The sequence below is a fragment of the Notolabrus celidotus genome, chromosome 8 (assembly GCF_009762535.1).
Source record: "Notolabrus celidotus isolate fNotCel1 chromosome 8, fNotCel1.pri, whole genome shotgun sequence".
Classification (NCBI taxonomy): domain Eukaryota; kingdom Metazoa; phylum Chordata; class Actinopteri; order Labriformes; family Labridae; genus Notolabrus; species Notolabrus celidotus.
Genome location: NC_048279.1, coordinates 27,718,762 through 27,745,178, shown reverse-complemented (window position 1 = coordinate 27,745,178; position 26,417 = coordinate 27,718,762). Strand labels below are relative to the sequence as shown.

At 40.5% G+C, this 26,417-nt stretch overlaps 1 protein-coding gene across 2 annotated transcripts in view; it reads right to left on the bottom strand.

Moving 5' to 3' along the window:
* The window catches only part of fgfrl1a (fibroblast growth factor receptor like 1a), an 88,085-nt gene that overhangs the window by 51,844 nt on the left and 9,824 nt on the right, over window positions 1-26,417 (bottom strand). The gene's annotated exons all lie outside the window — the stretch shown is intronic.

The following is a 26,417-nucleotide window of genomic DNA, read 5'->3' as shown; positions in this document are numbered from 1 at the left end:
AAGGTGATGGATTTACATTTTTCTATACTCTTCTAAGACTTGATACATAAAGTTGAAGAAATACAACTACTTCAGGAGGTGAAAGCAACCAGGGCTCTGCAGTGAAACCTAGATTTGCTTACACAGAACTATTGACTTTTTATTCCCAGCAGCAGCAGGTTCATTTGTTTGAAGTGGGCAGGACTGGGGATCAATGAGTAATGATCTGATAGTTTAATTAAGTTACTGTTTAATTGCACAAACAGATCTTTCCCTTTAAAGGTCTTCCACTTCCACTATCCACCCAGGATAATTAAAGTCTTGCTGATTAAGCCGCTTTGGCACTTTTCCAGCATTTCCTAGCAAGGGCTGGGATCATGACAGCTATTGAAAATTGTTAATACTTGCATCCCAATTCTAGATTCAACCTAGTATTCATGCTTCAGGTTATATAGGACTTTAAATGATGATTATATTTGTTACTGTTAACAACCATACCAACGATTGATTGATTCAACACTTCCCAGAGCTCAAAGTGCCCCATTTCAAGCTCACTTCAGGGGTTTTTCACTGGTTATAAAATAAACTGAAGTCAATCTTTGATGCATCTTTATGGCCTACAAAGAGTTTGACTATTTCTTCATGATACTAAAGCCTCAAACTGCTGCAGAGGGGTAGGTGTCAGACAAAGACCAAGAGTTTCACCTGCAATTGGTGCAAAGAGGACTGCAACCTATGCACATGGAGCACCTGCTGTACCTGAGCTAAACAAGCCCCCCATTTTTCAGAATAGATTGTGACTGTATCCATTAATCCAACATTTATTCAGCTCACAGATTAGGATCCAGAAGTTTACTGCATTGTGATAACCTTGACACGTCTAATACCAAAGCAATGCACTGAGCTAAATTGGTAGGCAGCTACATCCTCACATGATTATGTGGTTGAGGGATGGAGACATTTTGAGAGAGGTTAAGTCGACCTCTTGTACTCATTGTTCCGTTAGACTCCCTCCTCCACGTCGTGTCACCATTATTCTCAGAACCCAAGAAGCTTCCAAACCTGCTGCTTAACACACCAGAATTATCCTTTAACCCATAAGACGTTTATCATGGCTCGGCTCCATGTGACATTTAACACTGACAACAATAGCACCCCCTGAGAGCAAACACAGCGCCCAGCCAAAACCAACTGAGATGTCGCGTTGAGACATAAAATCAGGCGTGACCTTGACCGCTCGGTAGCCGCTCGACTGTGAAACTGCACACTAGAAAAACAGAAGAGGTGAAAGAGCAGGCTGTAGAAAGGTGGGAGGAAATTAGAGAGTGATAGAGAAGGGTGGGGGGTGATAGAGAGAACAAATAGAGGTGAAGAGGGGGAAAGGAGGAAGGAAGGAAAGTAAGAAGAAGGGAGGAAATGAAGGGAATAAGGGAGGGAGGATGGAATTTAAGGGAGTGAGTCTGAGAGGAGGAAGGGAATGAAATATGAGGGAATAAGAGAACAGTACAAAGAAAGACAAACAGGAGAATGGAAGGTTGGATGTAGGAGTGATGTAGGAGTAAACAAGGCTCAGTGCGTGCTGTAGATCCTCTTTGGGTTAAAACAATAGTCTCCAAATATAGTCCTCTACACACACATAAGGCCACCATGTAGGGAACAAAGTGTCCAAACAGACTACAAAAGACATTGTATGGAAACAATCAGGAAACAAAACACTTCAGGTCGTGCCCTGTAGTTTGAGGAGGATCTTCAGGAGACAAAAGGATGCTTTGATTGGAACAATGTGCCCGATAGAGACTTATCTAAAAATACACAAGGCGTGATGAAGGTTAGAAATATGTCAGCAGCAGTTTAAACATTCTGTGTGTTTAATTCTCTGCCCCTCTTCCATTATATACATCAGTGAGTGAATACCACGTGATGCAAGGTGTTGTAAATGATGACCTTTAATGCGTGAAAAAAAAGAGGTTAATAGCTACAGGCTTGTATTGTTCAGATAAAACGCAACATGATTCATTTTGAGCCAAGTGAAATTAGGCAAACATGGAGGGTAATAACTCTAAATTATGTTGTATTGTTTTTAGTTTGCAGTTGCCGTGGTGCATTTAATAACTCCATATCCACAATAAATCTGCAGAATGTTTCAAGACATAAAAACCCTCTAAAAAACAGATCATACACTCCACCTAACACAGCTTAAACAAATAGACTGCATGTGTTTAAAGCTTTCATGAGACGCACTTTATTCATGCAGCTGGAAATGTCTGAAGTGTAACTGGCCTGATAATAAAGAGAAATACAATGTAGTGTGTTTCTCAAGGTTACTTCCATATATGGACAGTTCTGATATTGGGATGATGGCGCAGTCTACCTCCTGCACAGCTTTGTAGAAGTCTGTAGGATTACTCCAGCTCTTTATGTCTTTGGTACATCTTATTTCATGTCGTAGTGTTGGCAATCCCTCAGTTCTATTAGTTTAGACATTTTATTTGACGATCTATTTGTCAGTTTTTCAAACATGTCTGTATTACTGCAAATAAATCCAACAGAGGAAAACAAAGAGTTAGTATAAAAAATTAGCCAGATGATCAAATGCACGTTACTTGCAGGTAAAACCAAAAACGAATGCATCCAATGTGAGTTTTTTTGGCTACTGCAGGAACAGACATCCAAAGTTAAATCTGAAAGATGATTGAAGCAGATAATGTAGTTGACAGTATTTATAGTCTATTTTATTCTTTAAATTTATCATCCCACATAACTTGTTTGAAATGTTTCATTGAAGCTCCTCTGGGCACCTTTTAGGCCGTGTTGACTTTGGCGCCCCCTGTGGACAAAACAGTGCTCTCCTTTTTCTTTCCTGACTTGTTCTGCATATGTTTCAGTAGTACAGCAGTGTTCTCCAAAAAATATTGAATCCTACATTATTTTAGCAGTCAGTGGAGAAAGTAAAAAAGGCAGTTTTTTCAGCATGCTGTAAATTGTCCCGTTCAACCAAGCGGCAACCTCCAGCTGTGATGAAGCCAATGAATAACAGCTAAAAACTGCAGTTCCTTGAGTGTCCACTTGAGGCTGGCTCTGGAAGTACCAGAAACCACATACACAACCATTCAAAAAAGCTGATCTTTACAGCAGAAATAAACATGTTTACAGCCTGCTTGAAAAAAATATTTTAGTCTAAAAAGCAAGTTACTATCGGCACACACTGTACAGGGGTGAATTTTTTATTTAACTAAGCAGTTTCGAAGATATTAAGATTACGAGTTTTCCATAATTAGAGGCACAGCTGACTTGACTGACAGGTGGGAACACTGTAGCTGTTAGCAAGGAGGCTCAAAGCCTGCCTCTTTACCTCATACTAGCTCGACAGAAGTTAGGTTGAGTTCAGCATTTCCAATATGGCACCTGCCGACGATACGCTTCAAAACAGCCCTTCAGAAACAGATTGGTGTTGTGATGTTTCTGGCAGTGCTGAACTTCTTTTAAACGATGTCGCCACAAAGACTCAGACTTCATAAAACAGACCAGCAGTCGCCAGCTGTCAGCTGTCACCACAATAAAACAAAGATGTAGATTTATCCCTCCGGTGTGCGTCTGAAGACATGGGTGATGAATATGGTGAGGCAGAGGAGTGAACACTAAGTTGATTATAAAAACGGAGAACAGTTACAGTAGTCCTTCAGTGTTTTCTGTCAGGACGAGCTGTTGTTTTTACAGGAGAGCAGGGGGTGGACACAATGATGGATGGATGGAGGGGAAATGTGTGAAAAAGACATTAGTCACACAGACGTATTCACAGTAGCCTCTCCTCCTCTCTCTCTCTCTCTCTCTCTCTCTCTTTCTCATGTGTTCCTGGACAGGGGAATGTGTTCAGCTGTATGGCTTTCTCATCAGGAGCCTGACAGCTCACTACGTCTCCTTTTCCTGCTCTTCACCTCCATTTCTGTCTCCTTTCCTCTCTCAATAACCCTCTTACTTTAACTCAATCTTCTTTCATTTGCACTTTCACTCCATCTGCGATTTTTTCTTTTAATTTTGGTATACTTCATATCTCGGGTTTTCTTCTTCTCTTCTCTTCCTCCGACAGATTGTAATCTCATTCCCCTGAACTCTTATCACTCCCCTGCTACCTCTCTCTCTTTTACCCTTAACCCCTTGCTTCCCCTTCTTACCTCCTTTTCCCTGTCATCACTCTCTCTCTTACTCCCTGCTCCCTCTTTTTTCTTTCATCACTCTCATTCACACCATCCTCTTCCTTTAATGCAGTATCTCTCCTTCTCCTTCTTCTTCTTCCTCCCCTCAGTGATTTACTTCACCTTCTCCGGCTTCTTCCCCCAGAGAGTCACAGGAGCAGGACCTCTAACTGAACCTCTCAACTTTGCAGTTAACCTCTCCTCTTCCTCCCCCCTCTTTTTTTTATTCGTCTACTCCCTCTCTCTCCCCGATGACGAGAACACAGACCAGCGGCGTCTTTACCTCCCTTCCTTCCCCTCCTCCTCCTCCTCTTTCATGGTCCATGACCGAAGTGAAGTCTTTTTAAGCTGTCTCTAGGGGTGAAACTGAAGCAAGCAAAAGATCTATTCTTCTCTGTCATGAGGCATGGGGTCAGTGTGTGCATGTGTGTGTGCATTTCTGTACATGTGGGTCCTTTTTGATATGTATGTGTGGCTGAAGGTCTACACATATTGCATAAAGTTAAAACCACTAATTACAGTCGTTCTCTCTTTGTGTTTGATCATTTTTGTCTGTTCAAACACTGTTCAGGAAACCTGTGTGTGTCTGCACGTGTGTGGGGAGGTAAAAAAAAAAATGCAGGCCTTTAAAGCTTCAGCCTGTTTAGTCATTTTGGGGCTACAGCACCTTGAAGGTTGTTTGTCTGCCTCCAGTCTCACACAAACACACACCCTCCACCTCTTTCTCATTATAGGAACAGAGTGTGTAGGTAGGTTAGATGTACAGGTCTGGTATTCTGCCTAATGACAGGAAAACACAGCCCACATCAGACACACTCACAGGACTCCCACAGAGGCTGAACTTCAGCTCTGAGCTGCACGTCCTCTGCATGAAGGTGGCAGGAGGAGGGAGTCTGGAGCAGAGCAGAGGGCAGCTCTTTTGGTTCTCTTGTTGACTGGTTACGTCTGACTCAAGTGCAAAGTTTGAAACAAAACTTCCCCTGGAGAGTGGTTGAACTGATAACACTTAGTCTTGAGCGTTTGATGAAAAACTGACATGGTTATCATATCTCTGTTCAATGAGAAACTGAAGTCAGAAGACATTTCCATAAATAACCAGTACACAAAACGTAATACTGTTACTTATTAACACACAACAAAGTAAATTTCACTGGATATGAAAACTCCTATTTTTCATTTTATTTTTTTCTATTCAATGGGAAGTATTTTTCAAATATTTGGTTCCAACGAGCTGGGTCAACCTGTATTTGGGCCGATACAGTACACATACTTTAACCATTATTATTGCCACTAAAGCCCTAGGTATGAACCAACTGTTGTTCTCTGTGTCTGTCCACCTCCCTCGATCCCTCTTTGCAGATGACTGTACAATATAAGTCTGGTTCTTTTCAAGGTTTCTGCCTGTTTAAATTAAGTTTCTCTTTGCCATTGTTACTTCCTAATACTGAAAAGTGCTCTGCTCATGGAGGATTAAAAAGGATCAGGCCCAATCTTATCTTAATGTTGGGTTTTTGTAAATAATGTAACAGAGTGTACGATCTACACCTGCTCTTCTTGTTAAGTATCTCCTGATAACACTTGTTTTAATTTGGAGGTATACAGATAAAGATTAAGTGAGTGATTGTTTGCTGCAGACTGACACTTAACTGCAGTTTTTTGGCCTACAAATGTTCAATTTAGGCTAATTCACCATGAGCAGCTAATGTGTGCAATTCGTCCTTGTACAGTGGCTTTGTCACTGTATTACTTTAATACTTACCCACACCAACACACATGATTTCAGATGCAATCTTTAATTTCAAGACCATTCATCAATATCTATTTCAAAATAAGTGTTACCCTCAGAGAGATATGTTTAAAACCAAATATGTTGTATATGTCACATGTGTTTGGGTTAGAATTAGACCATGTTGTGATTCTAAAAATCCATTTCTGTTTTTTCAGTAACTGAAATTCATATTATCCAGTATTTTCTTCTCTTTGAAAACCTCTAAATTACTATAATCCTGATCAGTCTTGTTTCAACTTGTGTATTATCATTGGGTTTGGGTCAGTCTAAGTCACTCGTCTAAAAACATCCTGTTTACTCTCGACTTAACAAGTCTAAATCTATATGTAAAAGTACAAGGTGATTAAATGTCATATATTCCTCTGGTTTTTCATCTGCATTAGTTTAAAGTCATTATCCTTCGCTGCACACAATCTTCTTCTGTTTTGCATTTTCCCACGCTATCACCCGCACTCAGCATAAACTCGGTTTTGGAATGTTTTCTTTGGGTCACTGTTCTGCATACTCATTTGAAATTCAAAAATCACTTGCAGCTAAGGTCTGAGCACAGAGCTGTTTGTTCAAATCAGCCTCACTGAAGACATTTCTTATTTAAAAAAAGACTATAAAACTATAAATGTCCACTCCCTACTGTAAGTACACAACTGAGGTTTCTTGAAAGCAGCCGAGAAAACTGTTTTAGCATCCAAACACTGAGGTAAGTGCTGCAAAAATATCTGCTAATTTACTCAATTTTTTCTGTTGCATATGTTGGCAGAGCGTGACGGCCGGGACTGCCCTTTGTGTTTTACTTTTGGATCTTAAGTTGGGTTTTTAATGCCCTTAACGTTCCACTGGTCTTAGAGTCAGATGAGTCTGCTGAGTCCAACACAACGTTGTTGTTGGCAGGGAAGTGAGACTGGAGCGAGAGGGGAGAGCCGAGGAATGCTTTTGATGGAGAGCACTTAACAGCGGGACGCAGCGTTGATGTACTGAGCTAGGTAGAGGTGTGTGTGTGTGTGTGTGCGTGTATCTCAGAGCTCTGAAAGACAACTGAGTCCTCAGAAGGTCATCATTATTACCGGATCAGTTATAAAAGTAACACTTACCTCATTCTTTCTCCCCTGTAATTCTAACTAAGCTCTGAGTTTTTAAAAAAAGGTTCAAGGTTTATCCCTCCACATTGCGTTTCATCAGGAATTTGTGTGTGCACGTCTCAAATTACCCCAATACCCGTAAGTCGGCTATTTATGCAATGGTTTTGGTGAAACCCTGTAATTCTCTGCTGTTATTCTTTTAAATCTAAATTCTCTTTTTGAGCCTGAATCCTGTTATCACATCAAAACTCTCCAAATTGATTTTGACCAGTGGGATTGGTTCTTGGGTAACGCTGCATTAGATTAAGTGAGTTGTCATTTTTTCCCTCAGTCTGCTGACACTGACAGATTCAACACTACAAAAACTTCACTGGCTGTCTTACCTCTGCCAGTAGTTCTCTCACACTGAAACGTAAACACACACCGCAGAGTGTTTAAAGAAAGTGGACAAAGCAACTGAAACTCATTTTCTAAAGACAAGCTTTTAAGTAACTCTCAGACCTAGTTTGAAGTGTAGTGTGGTAAAAGTTGCTCCACTGTTTCGTGATTGGAGGGGTGGAAGAAAAAGAGAGTGTCATAAGGTAAAGAGTTTAAGGTGAGGTAGTAAAAATATATAACTCACAATGTGGCTCTGACTCTGGACAGTAAAGTTGAAGTTCACTTTAGTTTCACTTTAAAAAGAATAAGTAATTAATTGATCCCTGAGGCTTTTTGACTCTGGTGTTGATCATGTTACACACACAGATGCACAAACAGGGTCCTATGAATCTGCACTTATGGAGAGATGTCTTGCACATGGATGAACGCCCCACCAACGCACCTCTCCAGCTACCAGCCCAATTTCCAAACCAAGTCCATTACGAGAAGTGAAGCAGACACTCTCTGGTTCCCAACCCAAGCCACTGAGGACTTTTTGAATTAGCATTGACCATAATGAAATAACATGGTGTTGCATTTACCGGACAGTTAAGTCATTTTATTTCCTTCCATCATGGTTTATAGTTTTTGTTTCCTGTTTTATTTTGCACTTAACCTTGTCTCTCATTTCAAGTCTCTTCACTTCCTGCCCTCCTGAGTTTCTCAGGTCTGGTATTATCCTAATGTGTCTCATCTGCGTCTCCTTGTCCCCACTCTCCAAGTGTATTAAGTCTCAGTGTTCCCACCAATCTTTCCAAATGTTACTTTTGTGACCAAAATCTCAAAAAGCACAGCAAACAGGGCTAAGATGTCCACTTCTGTGAGTTAGCTTCACACTAAGCTTGAAATGATTTTAACAAGTGAGTAGTGTAAAATTCAACTGTTATAAAGTTGACATGAACAGGGAAAATAAGCTACAGAGATAATTTGGGCATCTTCAATGGGGCTTTTGTAGGAACCGACCCACTTTTTGAGCCTGACTCCAAGTGGCCAGGCACGCAACTGCAGTTTCGGTCCTTATGCTTTGGCTTTATTTCTCAGCCCAGAAGACTGATGCCTCACACACTCCTACACACACAACCTTTTATTTGGCGTAGTGCTTCAGGCAGACTGAAGGGTACACATTAAGTTGTCCTCTTTAGGAACAGTTACACACAATCCATCTCGTTCTGACCCCGTCACTTCCACCTCAGCCACAGGTTAACTGCTGCTTGTTACCTTATCTTGACAGTTAACACTAGGCCTGAGGCTGGGGAGGATATCCCAACATCATTGAAGGGCTTCATGACACACATGCACACACTCTCCTGTGCACATATCACCTCAGGCTTACACTTGACTCGCACACTCACACAAAGAAAAACACGCAGAGGCCACGAAAACTTTGGGGAATCTGCTGAGTGGTTGGTAAGGCAACCTGATCCGCTGAGCGACTCACACCATCGTCTACACACACACACACACACACACACACACACACACACACACACACACACACACACACACACACACACACACACACACACACACACACACATCCTGTTTTCATGCAATTTAATCAGATATTTAATGGTCAGATTATAATCTCAGAGCTTCCGTGTAAACAGATCTGGTTACAGCATCTGTTTGCTTTCCACAGAGTACAAACTTGTCACAATCAGGTTACCAAGCAGGATGATAACATCTCACACGTATACAGACGGTGCCCTCCCTGCCATCAAACACGGAAGTGGACAGATTATATCAAATTGCCATAAAGTCACACTCTTCTGTCCAAAAACAAAGATCAGCATTTAATTTCACATTAATGTTGTGAAATCGTGGTGTAAGGTGTAAAATCCACCCCAGACCTTTTCCTTTTGAGCTAACACTTGACAAGAGTAATAAATATGCTGGACTGAAAAAAAGGCATGAATCATTTTAATGACACACCCCTCCCAAATAAATACAGAGGAGATTTATGAAAGCTATTAAATCCACTAACTGAGAGAGAAGGAAAAGGCAATTATAGGGACATTTCGCTACATTGACATTTATCTTTCGTTGAGAAAACTGTGGGAAAAGCATTTAGAATAACTCCTGAAATGTCAACCATGGGAAAATAAGTGTTTTTGATACTCTTTGCATAATTGAGTGCAGCAGCTCTGTACAATATGAAGCCAGGTGGTGGTAAACACCCCAAGGCAATTCAATAAAAACTGTTAATATGTCATTATAAAACCATTTGTAGCCCTGTGGACTAGCATCTCTGTTAGAAAACATCACCAGCCGTGACTAATAATAAGCCACTTATGGAAAGAAGTAAACTCACCAGGCTGGACTCTAGCACAGGCACCTTACACCAAAGAAGACAGTGTGTTCATCTTTACAAATAAATACTGAACAGTAATTTACTTCAGGGTTCTCCACTGTAAAAGTAGTTTGGACTGATGATAGGTATTTTCTATGGAGGCCAGTGGGTCATTGCAGCCCAGATGCCAAGTAGGTACTAAAAACCTGAATAGGCATTCAGAAATTTGACTAGCTAATGTTTTATTTATATGCAAGTAATTTTTCTATTATTCGTTTATTTTTTTATAGTTTTATTTCCAAGTGATTTCGGAGCAGTTTGTTTTTTATTAGCGATTACAGCTGAAGAGAGACTGAAAAAGTGGGGAGGAGAAAGTAGGAGATGCCATGCAGCGAAGGGTCCTTACTTGGAATCCTCCTGGCAAACCTCTATGGCAAGAATAGCAGCCTCATGTAACTGCTGGGCTAAACTGATTCCCCAGAAGACCAATTTGGTAAAAAATAGCCAAAGAAACAAACGCAAAAAAAGAATTACAGACACTTTGAAAACTTTGAAAGAAGTACTCAATGGTGATGGATTCCAACATTGCTGACTAGTTGCATAAAAAACTGAATAAGTTCTTTGTCACCTGAAAAAGCTGTTCTGGTTTTGAACTTATTTGTGTTACTGTTTTAAGCTAAGGTGGCTGAGTAGTGTTCATGTGTGACTGTTGGTTTTGTCATTGTCTTGTACTTTAATAACAGAAGTTATGTTAATGATGCCTTGTTGTTAATGATTGTTTTTCTGTGTCCTGATTTGGTACAAACTTGTTTCAGTGAATATTTGCAGAAGAAAAATCTAAATTCTGCACTGGATCCAGATCCATATTTTTGTGAGTGGTGTACAACATTTGACAAATAAGCTCATCTGCCCAATGTCAATGAGGCATTTGACCTCCTCGCTGCTCAAAGTCAACCCATGACTCATTTTGTTGGCAGGTATGCTTACGTTAGCTTAAACTGGATTGAGCATTAGTTGGCGTCTTGGAGCCGGCATGTCACAATGTAAAGTGCAACCAGTACGCACTACATTTGTTCACCAAGGCAGTGGATAAAAGAGGCTGTGATATAATGACGTAAGGGCAGTCCTGCAGTGGTGCATGCTTTTCAATAATGCAGTGTGAACGCAAAAAGACCCAAGGGAAAAATGCAACAATGTATCATTTTATCATCTGAGGCCAAGTAAAGCAAATGAGCTACAGGTGTGAACCATAGACTGTAAAAAATATGGACGTAGTATCCGTGACGTCACCCATCTGTTCCTGAGAGCTGTTTTGAAGCAAATCGACGGCAGCAGCCATATTGGTAATGTGGAACTCAACTAGGCAGAGTGTGACGTAGTGTGAGTCTCTTAGCCAATGGCTGTGTGTTCCCGACCGGGATTCACGTCAGTCATGTCCTTATTTGGGCAAAACTCATAATCTTAATATCTTCTTAACCGTCACGTTAGAAAAAAATTCACCCCCCGTACAGTGTATGCCATTAGAGAGATTAGCGTTGTAGGGCCAAGCCGTTTTTTGAACCAGGCTGTAAACATTTTTATTAATGCTGCAAAGATCGTCTTTTTCCCATTCATATCTATGTGGTTTCCGGTGTTTCTGCAGCCAGCCTCAAGCGGATTTTCGATGTATTGCAGTTTATATCACTTCCGCATTGGCTTCATCGTTTGAGACCGGAGTTTGCCGCTTGGTGTGAACGCAACCGGCCGGTGTGCAGAGAAAGAATGAGGCATCAAGTGCTTTGTTTCTAATGCAAGGTTAATTCATTGAAAAAAATGCTTGATATGCAGTAATTTTTGTATTTCAGAGTGAAATTGATTCAAAACGTCAAGCCAACCTGTAAAACCAGCACTCTAAGCTCCAAAAATAAACTCTGCGGTTTCATCTCCTGAAGGAAAGATGGAGGATTCTTGAACATGGGAAAAGTGGGAAAGAGACTTTTGATGAAACTGAGAAAGAGAACAAAAAAACAAGCTGCAAACCACCGAGAACCTGAGGGCGGTTTGAACCTAGAACATTCTTTAAAAGCTTATAAAGGGTTTTATGGAAACCACATCATGCACAGTACGCACTTATGTGCGTGTGTAATAACAGTGTGGGCCCATTACATAAATGCAGATTAAGGGAAGTGAAGAAAGTAGAGTAAGGGATGAAAAGGGAGGAAGAAAATAATGTGTGAAAGACAGGACACACACACGCACCTATGCAGAGAGTTAAGGGATGGAGTCAGGAAGGAGGGGAGAGGGAGGAATTCATCCAGACAAACAACTACCTACTTACGTTTAAGGATTTAGAGGTGAACAGCAGACTGGAAGAGAAGCTGACATCTTAATGAGCACTCTGTGTAAAAACTGTGACAGAATGTAGCCTTGTTTTACATCCTGTGAGACGGACTGACAGAGTTAGAGACATCCTTAACGGGCCATTAACAACTTGCAGTCATGACTTGTTGAAAACTGATCTGCTAGTTTCTCACGGATGAAGACACGTACGGATGGTTGTCTATACTTCTGTGATACACAGACGGAGACGAGAAGGCAATTTAGGTTTTACACAGTTTGACAGTGAGCATATTAAAACACCACACCTGTCTCCTGTGATGACAGAGAGTCTCCATAACATCCATGTCACTTAATGAGGGTTTTTTTTTTTTACATCAAGTTATTTTTTATACACTTAATGCCCCTCTATTATGTTTAGCATACAGCACACTTTTTATATAAATGCATACAAAGAGCACAGCCTTATTGCTTCACTCTTTAATTGTAGTGGGAATCATTTCAGGGAATTGAGTTAATAAATCAAGTTCCGCAAAATTAGAGCATTCACGGGAAAATTAAGACCAAAGGGAGACAAAGGGGGGGACAGCAAATTGATAGGAGAAAGAAAAGGTAAGCAAGAAAACGTCTGAGTAAATACGGTAAGCTGGCCAGTTGGAACTGAAAGTAGGTCAAAGGAGGTGAGCACTATTCCAGTTGAGAGTGTGTATTTGTGTGTATGTAAATGTGTTATTCCTTGCTGGTCAGTGTTTGGAGTCCGGGGACTGGGTTTCATTATTAGGGCAGAATAAGACCTCAGACAGACAGACAGACGGGGGGCAGGGGGTGTAATGGTTTACTCTGCCTACTTTCATCTTGAATCAGTTTGAACTAGAGCTGCAAGTAGATTATTAAAAAATGAGCGAAGATTATCTCTATGTTCACCAAAAAATTACAAAAAGTTGTGAGCAGCACTCATCAAAACTCCCTGTGATGTCTTTGACTTACCTTTCCAACCAGAAGTCCAAAACCAACACTCTTTGCTGACTGCTTTGCAACCCACCTCCACCCCAGCACCTCCTTTTGTACTGTGTCTGATTTTACCAGTGTCATATGTATTGTCACTAATGCCTGCTCAGTTCTGTACCCCTGGGGGTCTTTGCTGATACTGCTCTCCCTGCCTTTGCTTTACATGTATGCACATGAAAGAGAGGGGAGGTGTGCTCTCCCCAACTCAGGCTTTGGCATTCCACATAGACATGTGGAAGGGCAGGAAGCTCCCAGAACAGAGCCATACAGCCAAATATGGTCATTGCAAATAATTAATTATTTTGACGAGAGTGGTCCTGACTAAACTAATGTTATTGATTAACAATAGCTGCAGATATTTAAATTTAAATAAGCAGAAACTGGTCAATATTAGCCTTTTTGTTTATAAATTATAAAATCATCTAAAAAGCTCCTTTCACATATGCACGGCATTCTTCAATTGTCATGACTTTATCTGAGTGAGCTGCATGTGTGAAAGCAAAAGGCCAACTTTCATTCTGACAAAATCAAAAAACAAATAGGACGTTTTTCAGTTAAAACTGGACAAAACATAATTTTTTTGTACTATTTCTAGTTGTACAAAAGCTTTAAGATATATGGGAGGTATGTAAGTAAACTGTTGATGAATGCGATATCCAACTCTGCTCTGAAGAGTGTGTACAGGGTTTATATTTAAGGTCTCCCAGTTAAAAACTGTATCCTCCTCCCTCCTGAAGAGAGTAAAAATGAAAGAGCAACAGTATTCTGACATGTTAACAGCTCCACCGTTTGAGTCCCTGCAACCTTCACCAGTGACTTCTAAAACGCTTGTTAAAGTCTCTACAAAAAGTGCAGCAGTGGCAGGTGTTGTGGTTGTATGTGAGGAATCTGAGGTCAGGTCAGTGTACTTGTTCAGTCACTGTCAGGTTACAGTCACCAGCAAGTGGACACGACTTAGCAATGACCCTCTGAACTAAAGAACCACTAAACATACGCTGTGTGGTAAACAACAGCGTTCAGGCTGCTGTCATGATCTGTTAGTATAGAAAGTAAAGTGTGTGTCTGCAGAGTGCCTCCAGCCTTACAGATAAGCCAAGACATAGCTGGTGCAAGATAAGGAATAGTTAACACTTTTGAGTGTGTGTGAGTGTTGAAGTGTGTATGTGTGTGTGTGTGAGGCAGGCTGGTGTCCTCGACCTGACTTTTATCAGCATTTTGGAGGCAGACACTGTTACTCATTAACAGCAGTGATAGTACACAAACACACAGACACACGCACACACAAACACACAGACAGACACACAGACACAGACACAGACACAGACACACACACACACACACACACACACACACACACACACACACACACACACACACACACACACACACACACACACACACACACCTGTTGTGGTCTTCTCCAGAGAAAGAGAGGTGGATATTTGCTGTAAAGGAGTCATTCATATTGACACAGCTCTTATAAAAAAGAAGAAATAGACAGACTGGTTTCTTTAAGTGTATTTGGTCTCCGAGCCGTTTATCAGGGTTCCCACTCTTTTCCAGAGATCATTTTCCAGGACATTTCCAGTGAAGTTTTGAACTCTCTCAGAGATTTAAAAAAGTTTAAACTGTTTTCCTATGTGGGGATGTATATTGTGATCAGTGATGTCTACAACGTGCAGTTTCTGTGCAGCTGTGTCGCTCTTTTTGTTCTGTTTGTTTTCACCATCAGGAGTTTGCGCTCCTACTAGCGACAGTAAGGTAACTGAGCTCTCAGCCTGCAGGGAAAGTTGTGAGGCACAGACCCCCAATCTCTCTGCCTGACTCCGCTGGTCACTCTTTAACTTAAATATAGGACTCTATCAATCAAAAGAGCACTCCACAAGGTTAATTTACCTTAAAACATAAACAATAGACCCCCGTTTTCTGTGAATGCAAGATTATGACCAAGTGAGGGAGAAAAGATGGGGAAAAAGTTGCCCTACAGGTCTTTGTCGCTGTCTTTTCCAGCACATCGTGCACTCGGCTTTCAATGAATGGGGATGTGTTTTTTTTAATCTTGTCAGGTCATACGCAGTCATGTTGGAATCTTTTTCCAGGACATTTAACTTTTTCTCCCATTTTCCAGTACTGGAAAACTGGTCGACTGTTTTCCATGATTTCCAGGTTTTCCAGGATGCGTTGGAACCCTGGTTTATATAATTGTTGATAAGATATAAGAAGGTTGTGTTTAAGTAAGTGTCTCTGAAAAGTTAAATACATACACAACCTGAAGTGTTCTATATTGAGGAATTAGTTACTCCACATAACAAATATACCTTTCATAAAGATGTTTCATTTAAAGCTGAAGGTAGTCATCAACAAAATGCTTAAGTTGCTTTTTACAACCATTTAACCACAAGTACAGGTTCAAGGTAGATGTGCAGCTCTATTAAAACTGCAGATATTTTTATGTTTTTTTTTGCTTTCAACTCACTGAATCAGTTCTAACTGGGCCATCATCTGAATAAACTTAACTTCTGTCACCTCTAAGCCTGTATTTCCGTTACTTTGACTCACCTTAGTTTATGATAATGCAACAACATTTCAGTTTTAGTATTATTTATTTTCCTATAACATCTCTGTTCATTTTTCCTGTAACAACAGTCATCTGTTTAGGTGTTCAAAAGTTGTATGTAAAGTAGTTAAAACCAGGTTTACAAAAGAGAAGTGTTCCACAAGGCCATATCATAATGGCATGGTTCCAAATGCATTGTTGGGTGTCATTATTTATGGCAAACAAAAAACACCAGTCCTTTACCACCTTTTTAAATTTTCAGCAATTAGCTTATTATCAAACATTGTTTTGTTTTAATGGGATGCACCTATGTACTATGTATACATCATTATTATGCAATAATTGTCCTGCCATCAAATAATATGCTCTTACAAACTATCATTACAAAGTGGGATAATTAAGCCCCCGTCTCTGCAATGAATAACCCTCATGTTGGGGCAAGGTTGTTCTGCCTCTGATCCTCCCTCAGAGGTAGTAACATAGGTGGAATGGGGGGCAGATGAGGGCATTATGTAGCCTCGGAGCTGGCAGGGCAGAACAGCACTGTGTAAGTGTGCATGTTTTGGTGTGTGACGTCCTCGTAATTACTGAAATCCTTCAAGTTTCACTCTGGGACACAAATATCAAGTCAAGGGATAGATAATAACAACAAACACAGGTATGAAGACCTGAAGGAAAACAGAATCAAAGCACTTCACACCCTCTTATTCCTCGTGATAATTCAGTACTCCTCCTTCTCCTGCCTCCTTCTTCCTCCTGTCTTTTCTCCTCCTTCTCCACCTGTGTGTTTTCTGCTTCAGTGGGTGGAGAGTCGGACATTCCAAGCACGCACATAACACATAACACACAACACACACAACACACTCACACACACTCGTGCCCCCCTCCCACATTCCACACCAATCCTCAGCCGTGACTAAGTCCATTTGTTCAGCTCAGGTCACTGTCTCATCTTAGCCTCCCGTGTGTGTGTGTGTGTGTGTCAGAGAGGGGATTAGGTGTGTGTATGACTGATTGCTTGTGCTTAACTTGCATCGCTTTGTTTCTAATCTGCCCATGTTGATTGACGTCTAAATGTCCCTCAAAGTGTTAAAAGAGGAGAGAACTGCAAAATGAAGGAGGGGAATACCCAGATGAGGACAAAACAATCCTCCTGACGTCTTACATGAACTGCAAAGTTGGGACCTTTGACCTTCGAGAAACAATGGTGGTTTCCTCAGCTGTAAGGATCCTGCTTCTTCCACATCTGTGCTTCACACTGATTGTTTCATCAGACATCAACAGAGGTGTGAATGTACACACTTAAATATTGTGCCCACCAGTCAAAGAGAGGAGCCTCAGCCGTGTGTCAGTTATTATATGAGGTAAGGAGAGGTAGAAATCATACATGCATGTCTTAACATAACCTTTCAATGGTACGACTTGAGTATGGGTGTATGTATTACCTATTAAAAGATTCAACAAAGAAATATAGAACCTGTACCTGAGTCTGGATCGCCAGCATATGATTGGTTTTAGTTTATAGTAAGATAGAAGTCAGACCTGATAAAACTTTAATTAGTTTTCAAAAATCTGCATTATGATGCTTTTTGTTTTGCAAACTTAAGACCTATAAATTGCAAGTCAATCACAAGAAAAACTCTTTCTTGGTAAACTAGAATGAAGCCTCTGTGTAATTTACTATCCACTCTCAAAAAATAATAGAATCAGAATCAGGAATCAATAAAAAACGGATTCCATAAGCAGAACTAGGATCCATAAAAGTTGAAAAGATACCCAACCCTCCCTTCCACCCTTAGTTAAGGAACAAAAACCCTGTATCCCGAGTCCTGTCGTTAGCTTGCAGAGAAGAATACCATCTCCCTGAATCACTGAATCATTTACCTCATAGACTTCCTGTGAGTGTGTGTCCAGGCACACAGAGTGTCTGCCATGACTCACAGGGTGAGCAGGAACACAGCCTGAGAAGTGTTGATTGATACTGGACACTCTACCTTACCCACACACAAACACATGCACACACTAACGCACACACACAAACACACACACACACACACACACACACACACACACACACACACACATACACACACACACACACACACACACATATGCACAACCTGTTTCTCACTCGAAGGAAATCGTCTGAACTCGATCAGTCATCATGTCACTTGTAGCTGTCAGTGTGGACCATTCTCTGTCTGCTCTCGTGTCTTTTCTTCATCTCTTGCTCTTGCTTTCCACTCATAACTCTTTACATGCAAGTCAATTATACAGTTGGGAGCTAAAAGACAAAAAATATGGGGCTCTACATTACACTCTAGTGTCTATTCCAGACACACTGGGATTGAAGCTGTTGCTTTCAGGTGAGAAACAAGTAAAGGATCCAATGAGACTTTAAGTAAATGTAGCAATATCAAACTGGAGTCAAAAGGTCATTTTTTCATCTTTTTTAGGTTTATTTTTTATTATGATGCAGGTGTTAAAAAAACTATTCTGGTTTGATCACACCTCTGCCCAGGGAATGTTGGGCAGAGCTATGGTGGCAATTAAATTAAATCTCCAACGCGATGTCCCACACTCACAGGAGTATGAGCTCACACATTCCTTGGAAGAGGTCTTAGAAAGGATATTACAGGAAAACACCTGTGCAGGTGAGTCATGGGAGTGTTGAGGCTTAACTATGACAAGTGAACGTGCTCAATAATGGATCCTTCAGCAACTTTCTCATAGTATACTGTTTTTAACATGTTGGCAGTATTTGTAGGAGGAGCTTAATGGAAAAGCTGTTTTCATCAATACTTTGAGTCCAACCATGTTTTTGGTTGAAGCAGCTGTCATTTACTTGGACAGTAGAATGCTAGTTGACCAATTAGAATTGAATATTTCAAAAAGTCAATATAATGTACATATATATATTGAACACTGTTTTAACTTTGGTATTATCCAAATATGTCACATAAAAGTCAACAAATGAGTGTAAAAAGGGTTGTAGATGTACTGTAGATGTGTCGAGGTATCAAGATGGACAACCTAACCATCTAGGCTAAGTATCTCCAATGTTGGTGATGTATGCCTTTATTTTTATTTTATTTTTTATTTAACCTTTATTTAACCAGATAAGTCCCATTGAGGTCAAGACCTCATTTTCAAGGGCGACCTGGCCAAGAGGTCAGCAGCACACGTCAGAATAAATGGCACAACTCAACAACATGGAACATATATGCAGACAGTATGTAGAAGCAAACAATAATAATTTAAAAAGTGCAACTCATTTTCTAGTAAAGTGCAGATTGTGAATGTAAAACAGCATTTTAAAAACACAGGCACTGTTCTGGGGTCTTTCTTTCATTTAAGATAGACTCAAAGGTGTCCAGAGAGATGAGATCCGACAGATTCAAGTCCTTCTGGAGTTTATTCCAAGCAGTAGGAGCAGCAAAACTGAACGGGTAGTCTGTATGGGTATGGGTTTAGTCTGAAACAATCTAACAGTACAAGTACCCTCTGGAATATGTGAGAAATGCATTGTAGCATGGCTGAAAACAGGCATGTTATGTTTACAGTACTTCACAATTGAGCTTACTAAGAAGACTTAAGAAAACTGTAACTTTCTGAAATCTCCGTCCAGCAGACGGGCTTTACTAATGTAATCCAGCGTGGTCACAGCTACACTCCTAAACTCCACCACACAGTGGATCTGAAAGCTTTCTTACCCCACTTTCTCCGTTTTCCCCCATGTCCCGCTGCCTTCTCTAAAGCTCTGACAACACAACAGTTAAATCCCAGAAAGCAGCCCATAAGCACCTTTGTTAATTACTTGTGAAAGAATAGGCCTGTTGTGTCCCTGTGTGATAATGGTGCCAGCAAAACAGAGGGATTACCGCGGGATAAACCTTATGCTGAGCTGACCGGTGTGATGAAGGGTGGTGTAGAGGGAAATCATTAATGCAGCTAACCGGTCTGAGGGCCTTTCAGCTAGTCGTCAGCACTGTGTGCTTACTGGCAGGGGATTCATGTCATGGGTTATTTCACTGTGGCTGTAACCAATTTGTGGAGATGTTGTGTATTTTTGTAATCTTTTACAAACAGGGTCAATGTTTTGCCTGCTGCTTTGGGAAAAAAATCATGAAATGCCAGTCATGCCATTCTCTGCTGCTTCTCAAATTATTAACAATAATCAACACAGGATGCACTGTCTACTTTGGCTGCATGTGAAGGCCAGAAATACTCATATCACATTGTGTTAGAACAAACTGTCTCAGTTTCTTGGTTATTTTTGGTATTTGTCTCTGAGCAGGAGGTCCAGCTCAAAGTGGACTTTTATTTTGTAGCAATGAATTTCAAATGGAGCAGGTTTTATTTCTGAAGACGAAACTCACAAATCAGATTTGTCTCCAAGGGTTTGACATTTCATAAAATGCTGGATACTCTTTGGACAGAAACTGTAAAGTATCTCTCCAAGTGGAGAGAGAATAAAGTTCAAGAAGAAGAACAGAGGAGGAATATGTCTTTCAAGATAGACATGTCATGCAGGTTATATATAAATCCAGATTAAAGGATAATACAGTCTTCAAGTCAGTCCACTACTGTCAAAACCAGGTTAACTATATTTTAACTCGGACTAGAGATTTCATTTCGATAGGATTGATTGATAGAACTTTGATACAATACTAGAAAACAAATCAAACAACATCAATACTAGTTTCAATACCATGGCAACAACAATTGGACTCCTGTATACAAAATGGTCAGACTTATTTATGATTTCCAACCTGCAAAACTCTTCCTGGAAGTAATGTATACCTCTTAGCTATGACTCATCATAACCCAGGGAAGCTGTGTGCTGGTGTGTGTATCTGCAGAGTGTGCATTCTGTATTTTTAAATGTTTTTATTAATTTGGACAATTAATGAGCGTCAATCGTTGTGCAGTATTATTGTGCTCTTTGTCAACAGTCTGCAGGTCAGGACTAAAGAGAAAGATATAGGGACCAGGTGACAGACTGAGAGCAGAGGAGAGACAGCACTAACTGCAGCAGACACAAACATAATATGTGTGTCTTTACTAGATGCTAAAGTCATTGAAATCTAGAAAATGACTATTTGCCTACCGCTGAATAAGGAGAGCTTGTGGTGCAGTTGCTGTGACTGAGGGCAGAGCAGAGAGACTTCAAGCAGTGTGACTCCATCTACAAACGAACAAAATCTGCACTTTCCTTCACTTTTTTGTACTGAGGTGTAGAAGTGTTCAGTTCGAGCACAACCGCTGTGAAATAATCAGAAAATAACTTTTAATTTTTCAATTTCCTTTCTTTTCTTCGCTGGTGCTCTCTCTCTCTCTCTCTCTCTCTCTCTCTCTCTCTCTCTCTCTCTCTCTCTCTCTCTCTCTCTCTCTCTCTCTCTCTCTCTCTCTCTACTTTAGCGCTGTCGATCAACTACCCATGCTCACTCTTTCTGTCCTTCTTTAGCTCACAGCAGCTTCAGGTAGATTATATGGGTGTGGACCTGTTTTTTCAGCAGCGTCTGTGCTTTTTGATACTACTGAACATAGAAGAAGAAGAAGAAGAAGAAGAAGAAGAAGAAGAAGAAGAAGAAGAAGAAGAAGAAGAAGAAGAGGGTGTATCGTTTTAATGCACATGGTATTGAAAGGTATCGAAGTATCAACAACCTTATTCACTACTTGTACAAATTTCGTAGATTGAGTGCCAAGCAGAAACTATGGGTGCAATAGACAGTTTGAATAAAACAATTCAACCTATCTAAAGACCATGCTGCACATCTCTGGTCAGTCTTGCAGCACTTTAATTGAAATTCACTTTCTAATTCTATAAATGACATTCTAACATTCAATCTCCCTTCATGCAATGATTCAAATCATTGTTTCTCTTTTGTCCTCCACTTTTTAAATGTGCAAAAACAACTGCAACAGCACAAATTCCTCCAAGAGGAGAGTCTGGAAATTGTGGTGTATCCCCATTTTTAAACAATGATTGCATCTACACCTTCAGTGATGGCTGGATTTTTGCTATAACGCAAGCAGATCGGCAATATTTTGTCCGACAACACTCCATAAAAAACGTTTTATTGTTCAGCATAATCTAAACGACACCGTTTTAAAAGCTTTTGGACTTAAAAACACAGCAACAGGAGGGTTGCAGTTGAACTCAAGGCTGTCAATTGATAAATGGTGCCAAAATGAAAATGACAAAAACACATTCATGTAAATTGCTTTGGCATCTTAACAATCATACTGACTTCAAAATGATGTAAATGTATTTTTTGGCCACACAGCCTCAGTCACCGGTATATATACCCCTCCAGAGTCTCCGTCTGTCTGAACCCACCCCCACCTCTCTCACACTCCTCTCACATTCCCCCTGCAGTATGGATTCCACATCGACAGCTGGCACCGAGCAAAAAGACGAGTGTGTTTGAGTCCCCTCGTGTGTGTTGTGGTTTTCGACTTAGTGCCATGTTTTAGTTTTAGGTTTTGGCTTCTGTGAAACCCCCGCCACAACAAGGAAACCCAGCCTGGAACTGTTTCTACTGCCGTTTATGATCCCTAAAATAAAGACCTATGATCTTTTAAATAAAGAACAAGCGCATTTCCTGCTTTTGTAGAAAAGAAACAGCAGTGGAAAACAAGTAAACAGTAAATATTGACCTCAAATTATCCAGAAGAATCCAATAATTTCAGATTAATTAAAGCAACCTCTGTCTAAAGAAGCTGCAAAAATACTTTGCATGTTTAAAATGACTTAAATAAGAGCTCAGTAGAACAAACACATCAGGGGCTACAGCAATAGCTTACAAAAAGTATTTCCTAAAGCCGCCCTCCTTAACATCCTGCCCCTGATCAGCCTCTACTTCCTGGGGTCAAAGGTCATCTGTATGTCTAACAAACAACCAAGGACAGAGAGTGCGGCAGACTGTCAATAACATGTCAGTCACATTTTTAATGAGGTCCTTATGGTGGTATTTTTGGTTTACTGTTTGGTAGTCTTGTGTTTTTGTTATTTGGTCTTTCACACTTCATAACCCAAACACACAAAAATACATTAATATACACACAGCTGCCCTGAGAGCAACATTCTCCATCAGACCCAATCTGACAGGCTAAAGCCAAAGAAAACAAGAGCCTGTGTCTGCTGTCCCAGCCGTCACCTTTCAGCGTCTCATTTGTAACGCCATCAGGAATAACAGCTGGAGACTGTGTGTGCGAGTGTCTGTGTGTGTCCGTGTGTGTGTGGTAGGTGGGGGTTAAAGGGGTAGGAAAAGGTTTGATTGAAAGGCAGTCAGGGAGAGAGAAAGCAGGCGAGACAAAGAAAGTGGCAGAGGAATTAAAATGTCAGAGAAGGAGATAGAAAGTGACAGAGAACAGACAGATCAGACAGAGATGACGTACAGGTAGGAGAGAGAGCAGGCAGTAATTTAGGTGATTCAGACAGACCTCCCTGTGAACAGATGTCACCACTTTGTTTCACCACTGAAAGAAAATTGTTCCTGACGCAAAGTACAGATTAAAATGTCTGCTATCTTCCAAAACTCATCTGGAATGTTGGTGAGGATGTTTCCTGGTTTTTGTAGTTAATGATCTATCTGTAGTTAAATAGTTGTTTATGGCTCCTGTCAGGATTTCTGTGGACAGTGTGGTACCTCAAATCTCTTTGTTAATTTAATTCTGTCCTTTACTTGTTTAAGTTTAACTTTTTTAACAGCCAATAAGTTCTAACAGGAGCTTTAACTACCAACAATGGTAAAGGGGAAATTATGCTTGTTTGCAGTTTCGGCCACACACACATCTTTAATGGCTGGAGGTGTTCTGAAGAGACTCATTTCCTGGTCATTAAAATGGAAATTTAAACTCTGACTACCCAACTAGTCTAAAGGTGAGAAAACAGTTAGAAGGATCACTTAAATTGACTTGCTGAGTGTGGCTATCATTAGCAGAGCTATCACCACCAGCCTTCAGTCCTTTTTGCAGGTTTATGTCCTCATGGCTGAGCTAGTTGCTCCGAATGGTCATGCCAGTTTAACCAGACACAGCCAACACACAACCTTCCATTAAATACCACCAAAACGTGTAATGCTCTGAGACACCATCTGTTATCTTTAGAAGCAGAGCATTGTAGAATTATGGCAGTAGCTCCAGTTAGTGCTGGGCTGATATAAAGTTTACTTATGGTAATGTTTACAAAAATGAATGGTGGTTACCTTTAACACTGACATAAACAGAGGTGGTCTAAATTCTATGATAGAAATTGGTAAATTACACAAACAAAGAAGACACTTCTAGACTTGAAGACAAGCTAGGAAGTATGATTACCTCCCAGCAATAAACTGTCCTGTAAGACGATAGATGTCCACCATTGTATGCCAAGAATTTGACATATGAATAAGCATATATCTTAATCAAATACGTTCATTTCATAAATGATGTCCAAGATTTCTTGAGAAGGCTGTTGGAAAATCTGTGCTACTAATTCACATGGTTCCTAAACTGATCTGATTTGAAGCCTTACTCTGCAAAAGTTGCAATTATCCAACAAAACCAAGATTTCGAACAGTACAGGACACTTGATAAAATCACAATTATAGGGAGAATGCTTCAAAGGATTATGACAATAATCAGATTAGATTAACTCTGGTTATTCTGTTTCTGAAATCCATGTCACTGAGGTTGTTCAACAGAGACAGAGTGAGACACAGAGTGAAATAAAGGAGTGAAAGCAGAGTGTGTGTTTTCCTGTGGGGATCCTGGTGTGTTATTACAGTCTCCTCTGGTGCAGGCATGTGCTTTCTTTGACCCTACACACACAAGCACACACACACACATACATAAACAAATACACACCAAACCTCACGCACACACTCTCCCTGACCCCTCCCTGATCTCCTGGCTGACCTCTGACCTGCAGTGCTGTAGCATTGACCAAACATACCCCAACCCCACTGAGACCACAATACAGCACTGTGGCGCCACGACCCACACAATACTGCACTGTGTAGGACAGAGAGAGAGACAGAGGAGCCGGGGGACAGAGACTGAGACAGAACAGAGGGAGAGACTTTGAGATGTATTTAAGGTCATATTCAAAGAGGGGAAGAACAAGACGTCTTCAAATTAAGATGCAAGGCTCAATATTCAAACATGGCAAAATCCAACCGTTTAAATGCTATAATATGTAAAGCATTAAAGAACATTCAAATAGAAAGTCTGTTCATGTTTTGGCAAAGGAATATCATATGAGGCTTGAATACTACAATCTGAAATTGAAGAACTGCACATATGTCCATGTTTTTAAAGAGCAAACTCTCATGTGTTCTCCTGCTGACAAACCCCTGCAACTATGAGCTCATGCACTTACTTTCCTGCAAATGCATACCATAGTATGCATTCATGCTGTGTTTGCAAAGCATTTAAATCAACTGATTCTTCCATTCTGCTTGACTTCCTCAGCATTTCTCATACAGACACAAACTGGGCAAAGGAAGCATGTGAAATCATGAAGGGTCTTAATTATTCCAAAGAAGCTTCCAAAGTTTTAAAAACACGAAATTAATCAGACTTAATCTTGGGAAAATATGCAAAAAAAATATGTACAGGAGAGCAAGACTGTTTCCATTTCATTGACTAGTGCAGAATTACAGAAATGCAATCTTAGGGTTCAGTATTTAGAATAATTTAAATATCTTAGAGCTCATATGAAGAGCTGAGTCAGGTGAATGCAGATTAGAAGAAACCTTCATATTATGTCCTTAAAGAGGATTTTTCTAACCTTCCATTCTGAGAGGGGAAAGAGTTAAAGCAATTCAATAAGTTTGCACAATACTATCTTATCTTCTATTGTTCCCCCTATCTCTTCACGCCCACCCCCTTCCCTAACAAACACACATCACATCTTCACATCACTATGACAGATCATCAACCCCCGCAGACGACGTCCAGACAGCCTCATTATCCCCCGCCATTAGCAAAGTCAAAGCAAACATTGACTTTATCTAAATGTGGGCTAATAGCCTTTAACATTAACAGGCCCTGTAAAAGTTTAGGAAGGAGAACAGAGGTTGTTGCAGGGATGGGGGTGTGTGGAGTATAGAGAGGCGGCCTGTTAAGGTCCCCATTCAGTTTCCTGCAAATGTTAGTGCTGTTATTTACTTTAGGAGCACATAACAAAGACAGTGACATGAAGATGTGATGTTGTCTTAGGCTAAGGATCTGGCAGAGACATATGGACCTCTTGTTAGCCAGTTACCTGAAGTCTATTATGTCATTGAAACATATGACCTCATACAGAAGCTATTCAATACAGAAAAACTAACAGATGAGTCTATATTGGGGACAATTTCTCTGTCGACGGCACATTCTCTGCTGTGACGGCACTGCCTGTACGCCAGTCCGTCTGCATCTCCGTGTCCCTCGTGTCCATTTTGTAGTATCGTGAAGTTTATCATTGACTGTGTCTGTCTTTTTAAATACAATCCATCTAACTTGGACTTTTTTGCAGCAGCAGCAGCTCTGCCTGTCCAAACAGCCAGGACACAACATTTGGCCCTGACATTAGGATTTAACAAGAGGAACTGAAGGAGTCATTTAAAGCCTTTGAAGCTGCCCTGTGCCTGTTAATCACCACGTAATGAACCAACACACTCGTGCAATGACTTTTCCTGCTTCACCTTACTTAAAGGACACACTTTAAATAAGTAACTACACCACACGTAGTTTCTTGGCTTTGCTTAGCTTTCTGCTTCTAGCATCTACTCATCCACAGGGAGAGAGATATGAATTTAGG